At 36.2% G+C, this 22,547-nt stretch overlaps 1 pseudogene; it reads right to left on the bottom strand.

Annotated features, from left to right (window-relative positions):
• Positions 1–22,547, bottom strand: part of LOC134478692 (transcriptional adapter 2-alpha-like) — a 62,245-nt pseudogene that overhangs the window by 5,668 nt on the left and 34,030 nt on the right.

Here is a 22,547-nt window from a genome sequence, read left to right as displayed (position 1 = left end):
TAATAAGCAAATTGAACAGCATAGGTAGATACAGAGTCACCACTCAAAATTCAATACCATTCTTGTATGCAAACAAAAACTCACTGAACTTAGGTGAGAAAAACATCTTTCAAAATAGCATACAAAAACTGAAACACTTAGGAATCAATCTAACAAAGCAAGTAAAAGATCTATGCGTTGAAAATTATAGTACTCTAAAGAGAACAAAGAGGGTATCATAGAATGGAAAATTATCCCTGGCTCATAGGTAGGATGAACCAACATTGTGAAAATGGCCCTACTCTCAAAAGTGTTATACAGATTTAATTCAATTGGAATCCAAATACTATTAGCATACCTCATAGATCTAGAGAAAATATTCCTAAAATTCATTCGGGAAGAGGAGAGACCTGGAGTAGCAATGGCAATCTTGGGATCAAATGCAAGGCAGGAGGCATCACAATCCCAGTCTTGAAATTATACTACAAAGGTAGTGCAACAAAATCACCATAGTACTAGAAAAGAGGGGAAAAAAAATAGACCTGAGGATCAGCAGAACAGATTAGAAGATGCAGTCACAGCTACAGAAACACTCAGCTACTTTGACAATGGGGCCAAACATGTTCACTGGGATAATGATAGCCTCTTTAATAAATGGTCCTGGAAAAATTGGCTTTCCACATGTCAAAGACTAAAACTAAACACATCTATCACCATGCACCAAACTAAAGTCAAAATTGATCAAAGATCGAAATATGATAACAGAAACACTAAATCTACTAGAAGACAATGTAGGTAGAAATCTTGAAGACAAAGCAGTAGGCAAAGAGTTCATGAACAAAATACAAACTACAAGAAGTACTTCAAAGAATCAACAACTGTGATCTCATCTTAATAAAAAGCATTTGCACATCAAAAGAAATCATCAATGGAGTTAAGAGACAACCCACAAAATAGGAAAAAAAATTTTATCCAACCATCCCTCAGATGAGGGATTTATGTCTAGAACATATAAAGAACTTTTAAAAATCAGGTCCCCAAATTCAAAGACCCAATTCAAAAATGGGCATCTGAGATGAATATGCACTTCTCACATGAAGAAATATAAATGTCAAATAAATATATGAAAAAAATGTTCAACCTCATTGGTCATTTGAGAAATACAACTTAAAACAATACAGAGATTCTATCTCACCCCAGAAAGAATGGCTATCATCAAGAAATCAACCAATACAAATGCTGATGGAGCTGTGGGGGAAAAGGAATCCTCCACTGTTGGTAGGAGTGTAGACTAGTACAACCACTGTGGAAATCAGTGTGGAAATTCCATTAAAAAAATCTAGCATTAGAGGTCCCATTTGATCCAGCTATTCCTCTTCTGGGTATTTTCCAGAAGTATTGAAAAACATCATACCACAGTGATACATTTACACCCATGTTTATAGCAGCACAATTTGTAGTAGCTAAATCTTAGAAACAACCAAAAACATCCATCAACCACAAATGGAGAAAAAAGTTGTAGCATTTTTATACAATGGAGTACTACCCAGTTGTAAAGAAGGATAAACTCTAAAGTTTTTATAGGTAAATGAGATGCAACTTGAGACCATCCTCATAAGTGAACTAAATAAGACTTGTATATATAAATATTGTATTGTCTCCCTAGTATAAAAAACTGAAAGAGTAAATAAAATTTAAAATGTACAAATGATATGGTGAAAGTGAAATGGGAAAAAAACTGCTCAAAAGAAAAGAACTGGAATAGGGGAAAGGCAAAAAGAAAGAAGGGAAAAGATTATATATGCAGGAAAGACACCCTAGAGAGTAGGGAAAATAGTACAAAAATCCATGGGGAAAAGATTACACTTCACCATTACAAATATTCTGCCTCTGTTCTGAATAGCTTCAGACTTTAGCAAAAGTCTGCATCTGCCTGAACATCCTCACATACATGGAGGCACATTGAAATTCTCACAGTCTCCCTGTCTCTCTCTCTCTCTCTCTCTGTCTTTCTCTGTCACACACACACACACACACACACACACACACACACACACACAGAGGCACATTTTAACATTTGTTCAGATATACAGAAAGAATATTTAAAGCTCTCCAAGGGCCGGTATATGTTGTTAACTACCTTGATCTTTACTGGACTCCACAGACTCAGGCTATCTTGCACCTCTTCCTTCTCATTTGTTAACTGCTAAGACAGATCTCTTTTATGGCTCATGCACAGCCTTCTGGTGACTTTCTTAGCTGCCCTGGCTCTTCTCCTCACCTTAGGAACTTTGTATTTCTTGGGATCTCCAACCAAGCTTAAAACCTCAGGGCAATGCTTCTTAGTGTTGTCTGGAGAGCAGCAGCAACAGGACCCCTGAGAAACTTGCTAGGAGCACAAACAATCGCTGAGGTCCAGTGCAGACGCCACACCAGCAGTTCTACTAGGGGCTGTGAACAAGCCTCTCTGCCACACGCTCTTACCCCATCATGTACAGACCTAGAATAACAGGGCCAACCAGCCATTGAATAAAACTTCTGGAACCATGACCAAAAATAACCCCAAGCTGCTTTTCTCATGTATTTTGTACATAAGGCAGATCGGAAAATTGTTGTTAAAGACAGACACAAAACAAGACTAGGGGAGCTGAGCAAAGATACTTTGAAAACCAAATAATATAGTTTAACAAGCATATCTAATTTTGGTTTAATTTAATTTCTGGTTTTCCAGTATGTTTAATTTTGTTTTTATCTCATGTATCAGAATCTCTTCTCTGTTTCTTTCCATTTAGTGCTTGAATAGAAGCCGTGAGCAAATAATATATTCAAAAGACATGCCAGATGGCTTAAGATTTGAAAGGTAAATCTTTACAGATGCTGGCTATTGGCTAATTATTTCGCAACCTGCTGTGGCACACAGCTTCTGGGATGCTTTCATGTGTGATCAAGGTCAGCCTTTAGAAACAAACATCGTAAAACCAGCACACAGCCAGTAGCTCCAGGGAAAGGTGGGTGGGGAAGCAATGGAGTGTGTGGGAGCCAGAGATGAAGAAACTTCCACCATCCCATGTCCTAGAGTCTCCTTTACTCCAATTACAAAAAACAAGACTGAACATCCTTCACAAGTTGAGCAACTCAGTGATCTCTTGGCTTCATCTCAATTGCTGAAATTCTCAAAGTGAAGGTGATCTGTAGGGTTTTTTTTTTTCAAGAAAGTTAAAACATTCTCCAGATTATCTAGTCTACTTAATGGATTTTCCTACCCAGTTGATGATTGCATAAAATTTGTATTGTTGCATGGAAAATGACTGCAAAATTTAGTAGTTTAAGACAACTGCATCTATTATCCGACATGGTTTCTGAGGTCAGAAATTGAGGAGTAGCTTAGATAGGTAAGCTGTGGCTAAGGTCATCTCATCAGCAAAAGCCAAATCAAAGGACCAAGGTGTTGGAGTTTACCTGAATTCTCAGTTTTTGGGAAGGTTGAGGAAGGGTTTTTGTTTGAGCCTAGGAGTTGGAGGCAGCCTGGATAGCACAGTGAAACCCCTGTCTCAAGAAAATAAAATTTGATTCAAAAGTCTTGACTGCGGCGATGGCTCACTCACCTGATTATTTGCAGGAGGCTCAGTTCTTGGCCATGTAAGTGTGTGTCACAACATAGGACTGACTTTTAACAGAGCACGAGGTGGGATCCTTCTACAAATTGGTCTCTAAAGTTACACACCATCACTCTTATATTATTCTGTGTGTAACTAAATACAGTCTGTGCTCAGTAGAACAGGAGTTTGGCATACCTCTTGAAGAGAGCAGTATCAAAGGATTTTATGTATACCATTGTTATGATTTGTGTTTAATGTCCCCCCAAAGCATCATGCAATCATAGGTGGGGCTTTTTTCTGTAGTGAGTGGATCTAGAGTGTGTAACCAAATTGATTCATGGTGTTTTACTAGGGTCAAGGGCACTAGGATTAAGTGTATGAGTGCTACCTCCCTAAATAGCCTGGATAAAATAAAAGTGTAAGAAAAACACTGTTAAGCTCCCTTGTTACTACCTTTTGCCTTGCATGAACTGTTTCTCCTCAGTGTTACCTGTCTGCCATGCTACCCTACTGATTATAGACTAAAACCTCTACAAATTGTGAGGTAAGTAAACCTTTCCCCATTTAACTTTGAGTGCAGGTATTTTGTCTCAACAACAAGAAAAGTAACTAAAACATCATCTGATGTATCAAAAGTATAAGTAAAGAAGAAATTAATTGGACCTCAATGGAAACAAGTTTCTACACTTCACTCAAAGTAGAAAATATTAATATTACTAGTCTCTGACAGCTCACATATTATTTTTTGGTTGATTGGCTGGTTGAATTTTTCAGTCCTGGATATGGAACCCAGGACTCCCTGCATTCCAGGTAAGTACTCTACCACTGAAGTACAACCCAAGTCCTTCATGAGTATTTTAATACTCAGAGCAACCACTACAAAAAAATACCAAAATAGATATCCTTGGCAGCAATGTAAGTAACTCAGAATGGAATATAAAAAACTATCAAGTGACCCATAAGAAGGCAAGAAAAGAGATACGGAAATGAGGAAAAAGAGAAAAAATTAACAAAATGGCATATTTTATCTACCAACAGTTACCTTAGCATCGTACTCCTTTACCAGTCTGTGCCCTGTTAGAAACCAGGCCTTAAGGCAGAGATAAGCAATGAGCAAGAGAAGCTTCATCTCCTCAACACTCACATTAACACCTGAGCTCTACCTCCTGTGAGATCAGTGGTGGTTAATTATATTCTCATTGGAGCCTACTGTGAATTGCACATGGTGAAAACCTAGACTGCATGCTTCTTATGAGAATCCTATGCCTGATGATCAGAGGTGGAGCAGAGGCAGTGATGCCAGCACTGGAGTATGGGTGCAAATGCAGGATAAATATTAACAGAGAGTTAGCTACACAGAGACCATAATAAATCAGTTGCTTGCAGGGTCATATCAAAACCCTACCAATGAAAGGGGGCAATTGTTTTCAGGCTTTATGGTGGAAAATAAATCAATGGTCTTCAATTTTTTATGTATACCTGGTGGCAGGCCTTAAGTCAGAAGCTGACATTAACAAATGGCCTGCCCATTATTTTATTTACCACTATTTTCTGCACCACTTTTTAGTTTTGATAAGCCTATAAGCCAACCCTAGTCAAAATGCATCAAAAATAAATGTCACTAGAGAGCATCTTTGAAATGTGGGAAAGATCCAATAATGAAACAGCAGGAAACTCTAAGACTGCAACAAAAATAAAGCTGCATTGAGAAAATACACCAAGAATCTCACTTAAATTATGGGCTCACTGCAACAGGTGATTCATATTCTCCAAGCCCACTTTGTATAACATGCGATTATTGGCTGTCTAATAAAGTCATGAATCTTTGAGAACTGTTTCACCATTTGGAGACCAGGCACCATGTATTAAGAGATAGCTTTCAGATTTTTTCCAAAACAAAAGATTTGAACATGAAGAACAGAAGGAATTATTGAAGACCACACATAATCTATGTATCTACACTGAAAGTAGCTGCTTCGGTCAAAGAGGTCATTTCTGAATATGGGTCCATGCACTCTGCCATCCATAGATAAATGCTCATCATTCAAAAACTGTCACCTGAATTTAGCAACATCTTGCAGATCATGGTTAAAATTATAAACTACATTAAAGTATATGCCTTTAACTGATGCCTATTCCGGTGGCTTTTGTGAGTAGATTCATGCAGAGTGCACATATTTTCTCTTATACATAGAAATGACATGACTTTCTAAAGATGGATCACTGGTCAGAGTTTCTGAGTTATAAGAACTCTTCCAGAGATTTCTTTTAGAAAAACAATCACTGCTGTCAGTACAATTCAGTGACACAGAACAGGTCACAAAACTTGCTTACGCATATGACATATTCTACTTCCTCAATGAATGAATTCAATGAATTCAAGCTATCATTTCAAGGGAGAATAACAACCATGCTCAAGCTGGCAAACTATGTGACTGTATTCAAATCCAAACTGGAATTATGGGGTGAAGAGAGAATATTGAGACTTTTACCACTTTTGACATTGGTTGAGATTTTTAAAGAGACTGAGTCAAGACCTGTTATGATTGTGTCTGAATGTCCTCCCAAAGCCTCATGTGGTCATGAAGGTGGCTGAATCTAGAGTTTGTAATTGGTTCATTGTCTAGTGTTGGGACTGGGAGTGTTTATGTAATATCTGTCCTAGGATGGGTAGCCTGCATACAATATAAGGGAGGAAAGGGAGTTTATTTCTCTCTTTTATTTCTTATTGCTTTTGTTATCTTCCACTATCATGGCCCCTCTGCCATGTCACCTTGTGTTGCAGCCAGCTGATTATAGTCTGATAGCTCTATAAACTGTGAGCTAAATAAACCTTGCCCCCTTTAACTTTGGGCGGTGGGTATCTTGTCTCAGCAACAAGAGAAAAGCAAATAAGACACTTTTTTTTTAATTTTACAGCTGGTACATCATCACTTATCTTAGCTTTTCAAATAGTTTGAGCCTTACTTCCCATCCACAAACAACCCCAAAACTGGAAAGAAGTGGAACTGTGACCCATTTGTGAGTGTCCATGGTTAAAAAAAGAGAAGCAACTGCTTGAACCTGCAAATGATGATGACCTTAAAAGAATGTTGTTGATAATTTCAAATCTCCATACATTCTGGATTAAAGTCAAAGCAGAATATCCTGAAATTTCCACATAAGTATTGAAAAACCTGCTCCCATTTCCAACATCCTATCTTTGTAAAGCCAGATTTTCTGTAGTGATAGCATTCAAAACAAGATTACAGTATAGACTGAACCATAAGTACCATGTTTCAAGTGTTAGTGTATCCCATCATCTGCCCATATGACCATCTCACTGCAGAAGAAATAAACTCAGGACTCCCACCACATTACTTTATTATATTGCATTATGTAATCATTTAATCATATATTGCAGTGTAATAATAGTATAAATAAAGTGTACACTAAATTTAATGCACTACAATCATCCAAAAACCATACCAACAAGCCCCACCCCTGGAAAACTTTACATTGACAAAAGCAGTCCCTGGTACCAAAAAAACTGGAGATTGCTGTGATAAAACTGTTATATACTCATCCCATGGAATACTACTCAATAATAGAAAGGATAAAGCTATTAATATACAAAATAACTTAGATACATCTCAGGGGCATGCTAAGTTTTTCTAAAGGTCAATCATGAACTTTATACACAGTATGATTGGATATAGATAAGATTCTTGAAATGACAAGCTTTTGGAAATAAAGAACCAACTGGTTTCTGGGGGTTAGGTACAGAATGGGAGTCATGGAGGGTGAGTAGGGTTAGGAAAAGCAAAAGGAATCCTTACAGTGGATTTGGCTTTTCTGCATCTTTAATTGTTGTCCTCTTAGTGAATACATAGCCTGTAAACACACATGTGGTAAAAATGGAGCTAAACACATGGAGCTAAACTGCATGGAGCTAAACACATACGAGTGCACAGACTAAACACATAAAGCTAAGCTGAGGATATCTGAATAAAATTGTCTTTATCAATGCCAACATTTTCTGTAGAGACAGCATTCAAAACAAGATTACAGAGTAGACCGAACATAAGCACCACGTTTCAGGCATTTAATCAGTGTATTTAAGCCATGTGATACTGTAATAAGCAATACTATTGCTGATATGTTAGTTAAATCTCTATCACTATAACAAATATTGTTATGTTAGTTAAATCTCTATCACTATAACAAAAATTTTGAGATAATCCTAAGGAGAGAAGGTTATTTTGGATCATAATTTCAGAAGTTCAGGTACCTAATCTGTCGACCCCTGATACTTTTAGGCCTAAGATAAATTAAAACATCATAATCTGAAATTGTAGCAAGGCAAAATTGGTCATCTCATAACCCGGAAGCAAAAGAGAGTGAGAAAGAGAACAAAGAGCCCCCAAGTCCCCTTCAAGAACTCACTCTCACTGACATGAATACCTCCCACTGGGTCATATTTATAAAATGTTCTACAATCTCCCAGTAGTGCCAAGCTGTCTACCATGCCATTAGCACACAGGCCTTTGGTGGACACTCCAGAACCTAATGTTGCAGGGGAAAATTAACTAAAATATATTACATAAGGAATCTCTCTGTAGTGCTTCTATAACTCCATGTGAATACACGATTATCTCAAAAGACAACATTTAGTTAGAAATGACAGCCTTATATATTTTGCAGTCACATATAAAGTTTGCAATGATATTCTTACTGAACACTTTGCTAATATTACCATCCCTACAGCAATTTTTTTTTTGCTCTCACAGCCATGTTAGCTAGAAGATTTTAACAAAGATGAAATATTGTTATATTAGACTCCCTTCTGCTGGGAAATGTGATTACACATACCAAAAGAAGCCATATGGTCACTAAAGATTTAGGACCTTCCAATTAATGAAAAATATGGCCTTAACCTGGATCCCTGCTATGACATACAAGATAAGCAAATTCCTGCTTATGAAGAGAAAGTCAAATATATTACATTTTAAGGAACTAACAACCATAATAAATCTAGAACAACTTGCTCAAAACTAGCCTGTTTTCAAGTGGATGTAAGATCTGCTGGCTTAACAGTTTCTCAGGCAGTTCCTTTAAACTTGTTTAGTTTTCAGTCTGTACAGGAATGTGTATGTTAGCGCCTGTCAATGAGTCCATCTGTCGATTTCTACCATGGTGTAGTTGTGTCCCTAGGTCTAATTTTGGTAATCAGCCAACTTGACTATATTGTATTAATTCAGCTTTTTAGACATCTACAGTCCAGTCTACGATCCTTTGAGAACTTTGATATAATGTGCTTTTTTTTTTTTTTCTGGTAAATATCAGGCCTCCTAAGCTCTTGATATTGTCAGTATTCAGGAGTTTTCAGATATACTTTTAAAAATATTTTCCTGATTGTAATTTGATAGGCTTTTTAATCTAGATATGCCCCTGCCCGAAGCCTCATTTGTTTATAGGTAATGCTTTGGGGAGGCAATTTGAACATGGGGGTGTGGTCCCATTGATGAGTTTGTAGTGAAATGTGAAGTTGGGAGGAGAAGCTTGGTCAGAGGAGGTGGGTCACTGGGCACACGTCCTGGAAGGACGTATCTCCTTCCCTGACCTTTGGTCTCTTCCTCCTGTCCCTATGCCACGACCTGGTCCTCTTCTGCCATACCTCTTTGCTATGTCATCCTATTTAGAACCGGTAAACAATGGATTGGACTGTCTACAAACTATGATCCAAAATAAACCTTTCCTCATTTAACTTTTGTGATGTCAGGTATTTTGTCTCAGCAGTGAGGAAGCAATGAGTGCACAATGCATTTTCAAGATTCTATTATTCATAATAAATACAGATGAATTAAATTCATTTCTGTGAGTATCTAAATACTTGGGATTTGATGAAAGCTATTTTATACACTTGATATTTCTAACCTATTTGTATTACTAGAAATTGTTAAGAAATGCTCACCTTGGAGTGATGTTTATTATGTAAAACTATTCTAAGGAAATAAATATCGGCAGAGATTATTTTAGTGAAAACTTTAACATTCTGTTCACTGAGGTGTTTTGCTCTATTAAGCACATATTATTTTCAAACCAGAAATATTATATTGAAAACATTAATATATTTAATTTCATATGACAACATTAATGCACAAATAATATGCTCTGATAAAACAGTTAAAATGAAATATACCCTGATGCCACAAGTGATTGTTTTCTGGATGATAGAACCATAGGTGACATTTCTTCCATGTTTTCCACATTTTACTTTTTCATAATAAGAACTTATCAATTCTGCAGTGAGGAAGTAATACAAAACAATTCTCATAGTCTTCCTCGTTCCCAAATACTAGCCAGGCAGTGGTTGAACTTTATGAAATCTTAGCCCTTGCTGTCAATAGAAGAAGTTTCCAGCAGGCAGATGTTTATATCTTTGTTAGTCACTAATCAAAGAAGTAAGACAGTCCGAGATGGTGGCACATGCCTGTGATGCCAGCACTCAGGAGGCTGAGACTGGAGGATAACCACAGGCTACATAAATGAATCCAAGGCTAGCATGCACTACACAGCAAGACCCCATTCAAGGGTTCTGACTTAGCCGCTTCTTCATCACCGAAGCACAATACCCAACACAACTTAAAGGAGGACAGGTTTATTTTAGCTCAGAAATTCTTTAATATTATCTTCAAATTTCTAATGTATGATACATTATGATTCAGTGGGATTAGTCCAGAATTGCAAAATTGGTTTAGCCATCAAAGATCAGTCAATGTATCAGTCATTACATTAGTACATTAAAGAAATAACATGATCACCTCCATATATAGGAAAAACATTTGATGAAATCTTAACTTCTAATTCCTGATTTTAAAAAATTTCCTCAGGAAACTGAAATTACAAGAAAATGCCTCAACCTATTAAAGAGCAAGTACAAAAACCTTACAGCTAACATGATTCAGAATGTTTTCCCATGAAGTAGGTAATGAGGCGAGGATCTCCATTCTCTTTACTTTAGTGTTGAACACACTGTAGTCAGGATTTAGTCAGTGTAAAGGCAAAAAAAAGAAAAGAAAAGAAAAGAAAAAGAATGAAACCAAAGAGCTCACAATTTAGAGGAAAAAAATAAAATTTTTATTCACAAACAATACCCATTTAAGTAGAGAATTCTATAGAAACAATAAAAAACTTTTACTAAAAATAACTGAGTTTAATGAGGTTGCAGAATGTGAGGTTAAAACACAACAATCAATTACATTTCCAAGCAATAGTCATAATCAATTATAACTGATATTAAAATACATATTCTTTATAATAACAATCAAAATGAATACATAAGGACAAAAGTGAAAAGAGTACATGATATACTGTAAAAATTATACATTGCTTATAGAAGCTAAATAATAATTGAATGATGAAATATGGCATATTTATAGATTTGAATACTAATATTTTAAGATGCCAATTACCATGAAATTGATTTATAATTCAGTGAAATCTTAAAACCCAAGCACTGTACTTTTCTGTAAAAATGGACTAATCTATTCTTATGTATCCACAAACTTCAAATAGCCTGAAAACTGTACAAATATAACTTTAGAAAATGTACATGATACTCATTTCAAGACAAAATGCCACAGTACTTAAGATAATATGATATTATGAAAAGACAGAAAGGAATCAATGGAACAGAATAAACTTCACAAAAATAACCATATGTACATGTCCATTTAAGTCTCAACAAGGTAACAAGACAATTCAGTGAGAAAAAGAAAATAATTTAGGAAAACAGTGCTACAATTATTGGATATATATGTCAAAAGCAGTAAGCATTTGACACTGCTTTCGCACTATTTATGAAAATTAATTTAAAATATATCAGAGATTAAATGTAAAGCTAAAGTTATAGAATTTCCATAAAAAATATAGAAAAGGATTTGAATGACCTTGAACTTGACAAAGATTCTTAAGAACATCACAAATACATACACACACTCAAATATCAGTAAATTTGAGGACATCAAAATTAAAATGTTTCATTCTTTGAAAGATATAGTTTGAAATTTTTAAGGCAAGTCACAGAGGAAATATATATATATATATATATATATATATGTATATATTTACATATTCTAAGTCCACTATATATAATATGCAAATTATTTTAACAAACATTATACTGTAAAGATGCAAACATCTAAGATAAAGACAAGAAAAAATGCTAAAGATTATTCATTGTTAGGAAAATATGAATTAAAATCATACAGGATACCACTATACACCTACAAGAACAACCAGCACAAAACAGATCAAGTGCTAGCAATGGTGTAAAGCAACTGAAATTCTCTACTGTTGGTTTGAATTTAAGGTGGCATAGGTATTTTAGAGATCAATTTTTAAGTTTCCTAAAAATTAAAACTATACCTGCCATACTACTTAACCTTTCCACTTATTCTTTGTTCACATGAAACAAAAGCATAGGAAATGTGAAGCAATGAATGTTAAAATAAAAGTTAAGCCAGCTATGGTAGCTCATGCCTGGAATCCCAGCACTCAGGAGGCTGAGGCAGGGGGATCATTGTGAGTTTGAGGCCAGTCTGGGATATAGAGTGAGCTCATGACCAGCCCGAACTGCGTAGTGAGAACCTGTCTCAAAAAGACAAAAAAAAAAAAGTTTTATTACAGCAAAAGATGCGTTGCTATTAATTCTCCTTAAAATATTTCCCTGTGTTTTGAATTTCCTTTTCCTTTCATTCTCGATACTTCTGAAGCTGTTCTGCACTTCCTCTTTCATGAATGTCTTTGGTTGTACAACCATGACTTCCCCAATGTCCTGAAAAGATTCAAAATGGTAAGGACAATTTTCATCAAATAAAAAGCATTGTGATGTGTCTGCACTGACCTTATTCACTGAATCTGGCGCCATGTGACAGCTGGCTCTTCCCCAAAGTCAAAATGACCATGAAAAGTAAATATTTTGATCTCTATTTACCCTATGTATATTAAAATGTCCCAATAAAATTAATTTTAAGACAGAAAAGTAAACATTTTGAGTCAGTTCAGAACATCGAGGCAGCCACAGCACAACTCACAAACCTCACCAGAGAGGACTTACAGAGCTGCTTCAGAAAGTGCAAAAACAATGCATAAGTATGTTCAAAAATGAGACAGAGCGTTTTAAGGGAGGTTAACGGCAATGTGTCTTTTATTGTAGTAATTCTTTTTTTAAAATTTAAGCATTCATTGTATGTTTTGGTCACATCGTGCCTGACAAAGATCTGCACACACATTTCAGGCAGCTTTAGTTCTTACGGCTAAAATTTAAAAGCAACCCAAAAGCTTCTCAACAAGTAAGTGGTTACCTACATTGTGCTTGGTCCGGTCAATGAAACCTCACTTAGCAATTGAGTGATGATGCTCACAAAAACTAATTAGCAATTAAGGCTGAATGGCTTTCGGGTTTTCCTCCTTCCTTTCCTATTAGATTATTAGAAAATAAATCTACATTAATTACTTCAATAAGTGAAAGTGAGGCCCAGGTTTGTAAGAAACACGGAACAGAAACAGATGGTGGCGTGAACTTCACTGTTGATTACAAATCCCAGATTAAGCTGAGCTCCAGGACCATCCTGACCCACCAGCATCCCTCTTACCTTGGCCGCACTTCCTTTAAGGAAATTTAGATTGTGTTGAAGTCTGGGATACAGGCATTTCCCATGTTTAACAAGCTAACTGTAGTACTCTCCAATTACCTGTGCCTGGAAAAGAAGGGAATTCAAGTTTCTTTTTTATTCCTCCCTTCTGAGCTCCTCAGCATATGCTTGCAGTAATAGGAATTTAAATGATTTGGGTTTGTGCCGACTCCAAGTAGAGTTCAAATCACACATAAATGAAGTTTTCCCACTGCTAACGTGGCATTCTTTTCTCTGTGCCAGGATTTATTCCGATGTTCCCAAAGTTCTCAGTTCTACATACTTTCCAACTATCGCCTGCCTTCCTGAAATAGTGCTAATTTGACCCACAGGTCTGTTCTAGTCGGTCATTGGATGAGAAGATTTTTATTTCTTATTTTCTTATTTTCTATATTAGGTCAAGAAAAAAGGAAAAAAATACCTGTTCCATGCCAGCACTGCGTCTCCCACGTACAGAATGACACTATGCCTCTTGGTTTTTACCCTCTCTCAGGAAAGATTGCAAGCCAATATACATTTTATTCTGTTCAAGGCTTTAATCTATGTATTTCATAACAAAGGCATATACACAACTTTTTAAACAATTAAATTGAACCAGATGTTTGTAATTAAGATGACCATGTGATTTATGATTCAAACTGAGACGGCTCTGGTTGGCAAAAATATTAAACCTAATGGGATATGAATCATGAGACATAAGCTACAAATGGTGTGGTTAAACCAACATATACACCGTCTCTTATAATGAGAAACATCTGATTCTTATCCATCTATCAACAAACTTTATTCCCCACCACCAGTCCCTAAGTCTTTAGCCATTTTCCCTGGGTCATGTGCTTGCTGGGGCCCTAGTGGCTAACTAAGATTCATTTGGATTGGTTTCTCAGAGACAATTTTTCAACTTGTTCATTTATTTCATTGTGATAAAGTATTACTTCCTAAAAGTGCTCAAAGAAAGCATGAGTGGGGGGTGGGGATACAGCTTAGTGGCACAGCGCCCGCCTGGCAAGGGCAAGGTCGTGAGTTTGATCCCTGGTAGTAAAAAAAGAGAAAAGAAACAAGGAAAGCATGAACGCATGACTCCTCTCATGCATTAAAATGTCTTCAGTTTAGCCAAATTTCTACTGATACAGTGGCTCGATATGGAATTGTAGGCAGGAAACCATTTTTACTTCAAAATCATGAATCAATCTTTTGCTTTTTAGTACTTAGTATGACCATAAGTCAGATGCTAATCTATTTCTTCTACTTTCACTTATGATTTGATTTTATTGTCCCTTTGGAAAACTGTGGAAACTGGAATCCCTGAGAACCTTCCTCTGTATCCTTGGTCCACAAATGCTTGGTGGTGTGTGCTTTTAAATTAAGATGCATTCACTGATCCCATAGATATCTTTTCAGGAACTATTCTATTGTTTTGTGATATTTTTTCTCCTTTCATTTTATCTGTTCTTTGTTCCTAAGTTTATTACAGATAATTCTAGTCTTTCATTATTTTGCAAAAATAACAATTAATTTCTCTTTATTTGACTATATGGGATTTCACTATCTTCCAACCATTTTATGCAGTCCTTTATTTCAGTAATCACAGTTAAATTTGCAAGGTTTCTCTTTTTATCTATTTTCTTCTTTTTTATGGCACCTCTTCATAATTTTATCAGTACAATAATCTGTATTTGTGAATCTGTAAGGTGGAATATTCCATTGTTTCTTATACATATTGCTTCTGGTTCATTTCATCTGTCTATCTTTGTCTCCTTGTGGGGAAGCTTTCCTGAAAGATCTCATAGCCTGCAATTGTGCATTCATATTTAGCAGTAAGACACGAGCTGATGATGAGAAAGTTCCTCATTATAAATGAAGATCATTGATCAAATGCTCTACTTTAGGGATCAAGGTAAAACTTGCCTTTCAGCTTCTGTGGAAGCCCAAGGGTCAATCTATGGGTGTTCTGATTACCTAAGGTTGTTTAATGAGCCACCAAAGATGTAATTCAATCTATATACCAGAAATACATATCTAGTGATTAGTTACGTGGTTTTAATTCATTTCCATTCTCAGTATATATATGGATATTTGTAGCCAATTCTGGACCTCTTCTCCCCATATCTATTAGACATTAACTTCAAACAATATCTTGGGTTTTTCCTCAGTAGTTAATGAGTATTTGCTATATATTACAGAAAAAAAAATACTTAGGAAAGTTTTAGGATCAATCAGTTAAAACCTTAGATTTAAAAGACTAAAAATAAAAAAAGAAGAAATGAAGTGAAATCATAAGACTTACTTGTAATCTTACTGTACCAGTAGAAAATTTTTCTTCTGCAGCAAAATCTATTGCTGTGTTCAGATATCTATGTTGTTTAGATATCTGCAATTTGACCTAATTCATTAGTTGATTCACCAGCCTGGGTTTTTTAATGTTGTTACTTTCTTGGTATTTACTTATTTATCTAGTAAATGAATATTTTTCCATACTACAATGGTGAGAGTCCGTTTTTTCTACAAATATTTGCATTCCTAAGAATAAATTATTTTATGTATGAATGAAGATTTAATGACATGCATTTAGTGTACCATTTAGTAAGACAACTCACAACTATACATACACATTGCTTTATTGCTATGATTACATTTTGACGGGACACATAAGAAAAATACACAAAGAAGAAGGGAAGAAGAACACTATTAGAGCATTTGGAACAGAAAATACTTTTCATCATGTTTAGAGTTCTATTCAAAATGTTTATAGAATATGTAAAAGACAGTTAGATTTAATCACTCAAAACATTTTAGGTTGCATACATTATTTATCTAATGATAATGCTCTATAAATCAAGACGTTTCACACACTGTAACCAAGTTTTATTAGATACAAATGTGTCACAATTCTTTCTCTGTCTTTCAAGATAACTTGCAACTGTTTGCATAAGTGTTCTTCAGGTCATTCACAAGCATGGATTGCCAAAAATGCCAAAAACACATGGGAAGACTCCAAAGTAATTAAAGCCTTGGTGAAGATAGAAATAAAGTTTTTTCCATATTTTATTTCTTCCAGAAAAAAAAGTTAAAGATTCATGTTCACTAGAGAATACATTCTTTCAAGTCTTTTCAAGCTGTGGATTTTAACTTGTCATAAGTAACTTTAAAATGAAGAAGAATGTGTTTTCCTGCAACGTGCCTAAATCATGCTGTATGAGCGGGTGCAATTAGAGGTATCACGGTGAGTTCCAGGTCTTAAAGTTGTGAAAACTTGCCCTCCAGCTATCCCCAACTGTGAATCAATCAATCAGGCAGCTAAAGTGACTTGTCAGACAGTATCACTTTCAAAACTACAGTAGGACTGTTCATACGCAGTCTCCTCACCACTTTACACAAGAGGAAATAAACACTATTAAAAGCACTCCTTTCTGGAATCATTAGACAGTGACGGGCCCCTACTAAGATGGTTTGCACAGGACGGCTTTCCATGACCCTTAAGCTACAAAAATATTCCAAACAATATTCATTGTAGGGCAGAAAGTAAATTTTCATCATGCATTAAGGTGAAGATGCATACTGCACACCAGGAAATCTCTGTACCTGTTCATCATGACAAAGTACTCAGAAAGAAGTTCTAAGTTCTTATGAGTACACTGCAGTGACTTGAGGGAATCGTGGACAAGATGCATATGTCACCTTTAAAAATCAGACTTCTGCAAATCATCGAAATAGCTCAGATTGTACACTATGAAATAGAAACATTTAGGGAATAAACTTACAAAGGCTAAGACATTATACAATTCTTAAAAGTTCTAGTTTTGATTTTATATGATCCAATTAGTGCTTCTCATAAATTTGAAATATTTACTCATTATTATTTGTGACCAACTTTCATGGTCGAGTTCAGTTTCTAATGTCAAAGACTATCCAACAAGTTCCCAGATGTTAGCCATACCACACTGTATTAGCACAGAAGAAATTACATGAATAGTGTCTTTCATCAAAGTTATCCTGTTTCATAGGCATCTGTATAGAACAGATGCTGGGGGAGTAGACTGCAAAAGCAGACTGCAATAAAATAGAAAAGAAAGCATATCAGAGTGGTGGGAGAACTGGTGAGTAGAAATCAAGTAGAGAGAGAAGATGAAGTCTTAGGTATTCACAAACACAATGATGAAGTAGAAAGAACACCAAGTTTTAGTTTTTAGTCATACAGAGAGGCTCAAATCCCACTGCAAGGGCTATGCCTGGTGTTACCTCGTATAAGATGTTTATCCTAACTTCTCCTCTCATCCGCAAACGAAAATAACAGCGCTTTTCTCATGAGATCACTGTGGGTGTTTAATGTGGGAAATATACTGACTTGCCTAGCACATAGCAAGAAGTGAAAAAATAATGCATCGGTTGCCTGTACACATGTGCATAAATTTTAGAGTCAGCAGAGAGAAAACCTTTGATCACTTTCCAAAACTTCCTGTATTCTTGTTTTTCCCGTAAGTCACATGATCTTTCCAACAAACAACAGAGAGGTCAGTGGGCTTTCAGTGCACTTTCGGGAATGCACATTTCTCAAGTCATATTTCTTGTTCTGGATTTCATTTCCATTCCCACATGTACACAATTATGGGATCATTTCATCGGTTAAAGACAGCAGCTTTTCATTGCACATGAAAGATGATGAGTTATATTTTAAAACAACTTAGATATTTTGGAAAGGAGAAAACACCAAAGAAGTAGTTAAATAGTTACATTTTCTTACGAGAGACCAGCATCGAAGGAAGTCCCATTTTGTCGGTATATTTGGGTCTAGTGTATGTTTTCTTCTCACTCTACTTGTAACCAGTGACACGTTTTCTACTGTATTATATTTTTACCATTATGGAATACTATTTGATTCTTACTTAAATTAATATCCTACCAACTTTACAACAAAACAACATTTTCAATAACATTTGCTGAAATTATCTTGAATAACCAGTGCTTGATGTTAGAACACCACCTGTGTACCAGACAGTATACCTGTGCTTTGTATTTGTTCTTCTGTTTCATTGTAAGAGATCCAGAGACATCCTTTACAGTTATCAATATTTGAAGAAGCCAAACTGAAAATCCCCTCTTCACCAAAGCTGACTCAGACCTGTGCTTTCTCATGATCGATCACATCCACAGGCCACAAATCACATTAGTCAAACGCACAGTTATCCGCAACTGAGTTCACACCCAGAAAGTAATCATTGATAAATCTGAGCCATCAGAATCTTGGTGACCCCTGCCACCCTTCTCCAGCTGCTTCCTGGGAGGTATAGAGGCAGCTTTATAAGAAAGTGATGACAACAGTGTCCTATCAACTGCCTTCCCTGCAGGAATGTTGGAAAGTGAAAGGGCATAACCTTTCACCTTTTAAATCTCTATGGTTTCTTGCCTACCAATAAACTCCTCTTTGTTTTCCAAAGAGGAATCCTCTGACTCCATTTCTTCTCTCTTAGGCCTTCTGTTGAATTCCTTCCACTATTTATGCCCCAACAGATATAAAGACAAAGGAACAATTTATTGGGCATTACTTATGAATGATGTATTTGACATATATTAAACCTTCATGAAAATCCATAATGCTGAAACTCTGTTGGGAAAACTTCATCACTAGCTGAAAAGAGACTTGCAACTCATGTATATAGGAGGCCAAGATCTGTGCACCACCCCCTCAGCACCGCCACACCTCCTAGAAATATCTGCAGCCGCCTCAGTGCTGCCCTCACCAGGCCAGCACATGGGCTAGTTTTCCACAGCAAACACATATTTGGAATTTTCACTGTGAAGATGGTTTACCACAAGCAATTGCATCTCTTATGCAGTTCTTGTATGGCTACAAGTGTCTTCATATACAACCATTTAGTGTACCAGCTCATTTCCTGGAATATTTTCTTTGGGGACAAGGTGAAGTTCATTGAATTTGGAATGCTTAGAATCCCTGCACTAGGAGGCAGAGAAAGGTTAAGCACATGGTGTTACCATGAATAAGTCTGGGAGAAAGTGAGAAAGCAGAGGAAGAGGAACAGGATCCTCTATGTTCAAACTGAATGAACAAGCCTTTCTAATTAGTGACTGAGAAAACCTCCTTGGTTAACCGCCTACACCTAGGTATCCAGGCCCCTTGCTTCTGTCTGGCTAGACCCTCTCCTGCCCCAGGACTTTTGTACATGTTCTTTTCTCTGCCTGAATGTTTGTCCCAGTTTTCACACAACCATCTTTTCTCTCTGAGAACCTTAGTCACATGTCATTCTCTTCGTGAGTCTTCCTTACATCTGTTGTAAGAATTTCTACATTTTCCCTCTGCCCACTCTTTACTTTTTATCACTTTATCTTCTCTGTTGCATTTGTTACTATCTTCTAATAATTCACTTTTTTACTTTGCTTGTTCTTACCTTCCCCCTGTAATATGGAATCTCCCTGAGGACAGGGAATTCTGCTCACTTCTGTGTGCCAGCACTCAAACTGAACCTCACACTCAGTACGCAATCTTAAAGTGTTGGCTGAATTAATGTGGACATTTGAACATACTCTCCTTTGAACTGAATTTCCTTTCTGTACAATATTTGGTAACAACATATTCTAGGTAAAGTCGGGGATGGGGTTGTAGTGACTGCGTTCCACCACATTTCACCTTTTCCTTCCTGCGTGGGTCACTGGAATTATTTTTATTCCAGAATTAGACATTGCACCTGGCGCTGGAAGTTGATTCTTACCATGACAGCCCAGTGCTAGGCCCTGAAAATAACATCCACAGCAATAGCCATGTTCACAGCTCTTCTGTTATAATCAGCAACACTGGGGCCGTCTGCCTAAGTAACCAGACTTTTCTCGGAATTCAGGATGAAAGCCTGAAAGAACTATTTTAATTTGCTTTATTTCAGATTAGAAAACATTAGTCTCACAACCATAAATTATAAGGTTGGCAGTGTCTAAAAGGTTGATGATATCATGATATTGCCCTGTTAACTCCTTTTAACTCAATAAAGAGCTGATTTACATTACTATGTGCATTTGGAGCTGTCTAGTGAACATTACTGTCATTTTGCCATAAAAATTCTATAGGCCTTTCTTAACTATGTGTTTTGTTTGTTTACTCTTGGGTTTTCTTTCTTTCTTTCTTTCTTTCTTTCTTTCTTTCTTTCTTTCTTTTTCTTTTCTGGAGGGGAGATTAAGCTACTTTGTATGCTTGGCTTGAAACTCAGTGAAGGAATTTTTTTTTTTTTGGTACAAATTTGTAGTTCCACGTGTAGAGCTGGTACATGTAGGTGACACCATTTAATTCCTTTTTAAAATCCCCTTTCCCTCCTGCTCTGTCCTCCTCTCTCTATCTTTTGATCCTCTTCCTATTTGAGAAAGATCTATCTTTCTATTTCCTATTATTTATCTTTTATTTTTCCCTTTATTTATAACTTGGGTTTCTTACATAAGAGAAACTATGTGATATTTAAATTTGTGTGTCTGATTTATTCCACTTACCATTATGGTCACTGGGTGCATTCACTTTCCAACAAATGCCTCAAGTTTATCTTTCTTTATGACAGAGTAGTACTCCATTTTGTACAAACACATTTTCTTTATTCACTCATCTGCTGATGGATGTATAAGCTGCTTCCAATATCTGACTGTTTGAATTGTGCTGCTATAAACATGGGTACTCATATATCACTGTAATGTTATGTATTTAAACATCATACCCCTTGGCCTTTCCCAAGAACAATTTATACTGGAGTCTGGCTGTCAGGGTTAAATGTGGTATACTTTTACAGCTCAAATTTCACAAGAAGGAAATGCATGGTGTGTCTCCAAGGAATGTCAAGCCCACGTCTCTGTCAGAGGACTTGAGAAAAATTAAACATGTGCAAAATTTTAGCTGTGTTTTATTACAAAGCAAACAGGAAGTTCAACATTAAATGTAATAACATCACACAAGGCTCACTCAGAAAGGCTTTTCATTTAATGGGGCCATTGTAAAGTTAAAGAAACCTTAGGAGATGGATGAAAACCTGAAAGACATTTATTTTTTAATTTAATAAAATTAAACAAGGGACTGGACCTCAGGGGCAAACCCAGCTTTGCAAGCTGACTCAGTGTCTGGAGATCTTCCCAGGCGCCTCCTTAGAGTCCTGCAGTGGCTTCTCCCCTTTTGTCCGGTAAATGAAGGCAGCTTTTTTAGGGTGTTCACAGGAAGTCAGCCCCAGGACGAGGAGGTTCTATTTGAAACTTGACCACACAACCCAAAGCAAACCCAAGATCCTTATATGGCTACTTGGAAGAGACTGAATACTGTGTATCATGGAAGAGGCTTTAGTCTGGTTTAGAACCTTGTGAACTTAAAGATGAGATTACTGAAGACCTAGTGGACACCAACTGGTCTTCAGTGTATATTCTTAAAACCACTCAGCCAGAATCTCCCACTGGGATGGGAGAGTCTTTGGGGTTAAAAATGAGAATCTTTAGGGCTTCTTCTAGACCTACCAAATACAGAATCATTAAAGGGAGATCCCAGTGATCAGGAGATTCCCCTTACTTTTCAGATACTTGGTAAAGTGTAGGGCCAGTGTTAGCTGCACTGGGTTTTTACCTTTGCTGCATATGGAAAGACCTAGGAAGCTTTAAAGTTGAAACCACTGCCTGCAGTAATGTCACCCAATCGTTTGGAGGTCACCTCATTGTCAGAGTTTTTTGAAGATTTTCATGATTTCATGGTCCTAGCATTAAGACAAAGCAGAGAATTATTGCAGCAAAATCCCTTCTAAATATTAGCCTTTTAATTTTAATCATGTAAAAATAAAACATGAGTCATAAGATAGCCATGATCAAATAGGTTTGTTTTTACATTTCTCAAAAATTACTAAGAAGTTGAAATTATTTTTGTTTATATGAGGTAATCTAAAGACTCAAGACTAAAGTAGCTCAAAGGTGTGATTATGAATTTTAGATAAGAAGAAAGATTTGTGCAGAAAGTTTAGGCTCTATCATATCTTGAGATAAACTAGGACAGAAATTTCACAGATTTTTTAGAACTCTTTGTTTCTCTGAATTTGGTAAAGAAATTTAGTAAAACACTGAAATTAGTAGACATTTTCAGGCATCATTCAATTTGCTTTTATACTATAATTATTTTACTAGGTCAAAAGTGTCAAGGGTCAACAATAATATCCAGTATTAATTGACCCCTTGCTATGTGTCAGGTACTGTGTCAAGCACATTGGAGGTAATATTTCATTTATTGCTATGTGATACATATGATTATTGCCACGTTTTAAAGAATACAAAATTG

This window comes from Cavia porcellus, unplaced genomic scaffold (genome assembly GCF_034190915.1).
Source record: "Cavia porcellus strain 051 isolate PalLab524CR breed Dunkin Hartley unplaced genomic scaffold, mCavPor4.1 scaffold_14, whole genome shotgun sequence".
Classification (NCBI taxonomy): domain Eukaryota; kingdom Metazoa; phylum Chordata; class Mammalia; order Rodentia; family Caviidae; genus Cavia; species Cavia porcellus.
Note: the sequence above shows the minus strand (reverse complement) of the source record. Positions and strands in the feature narration are given on the sequence as shown.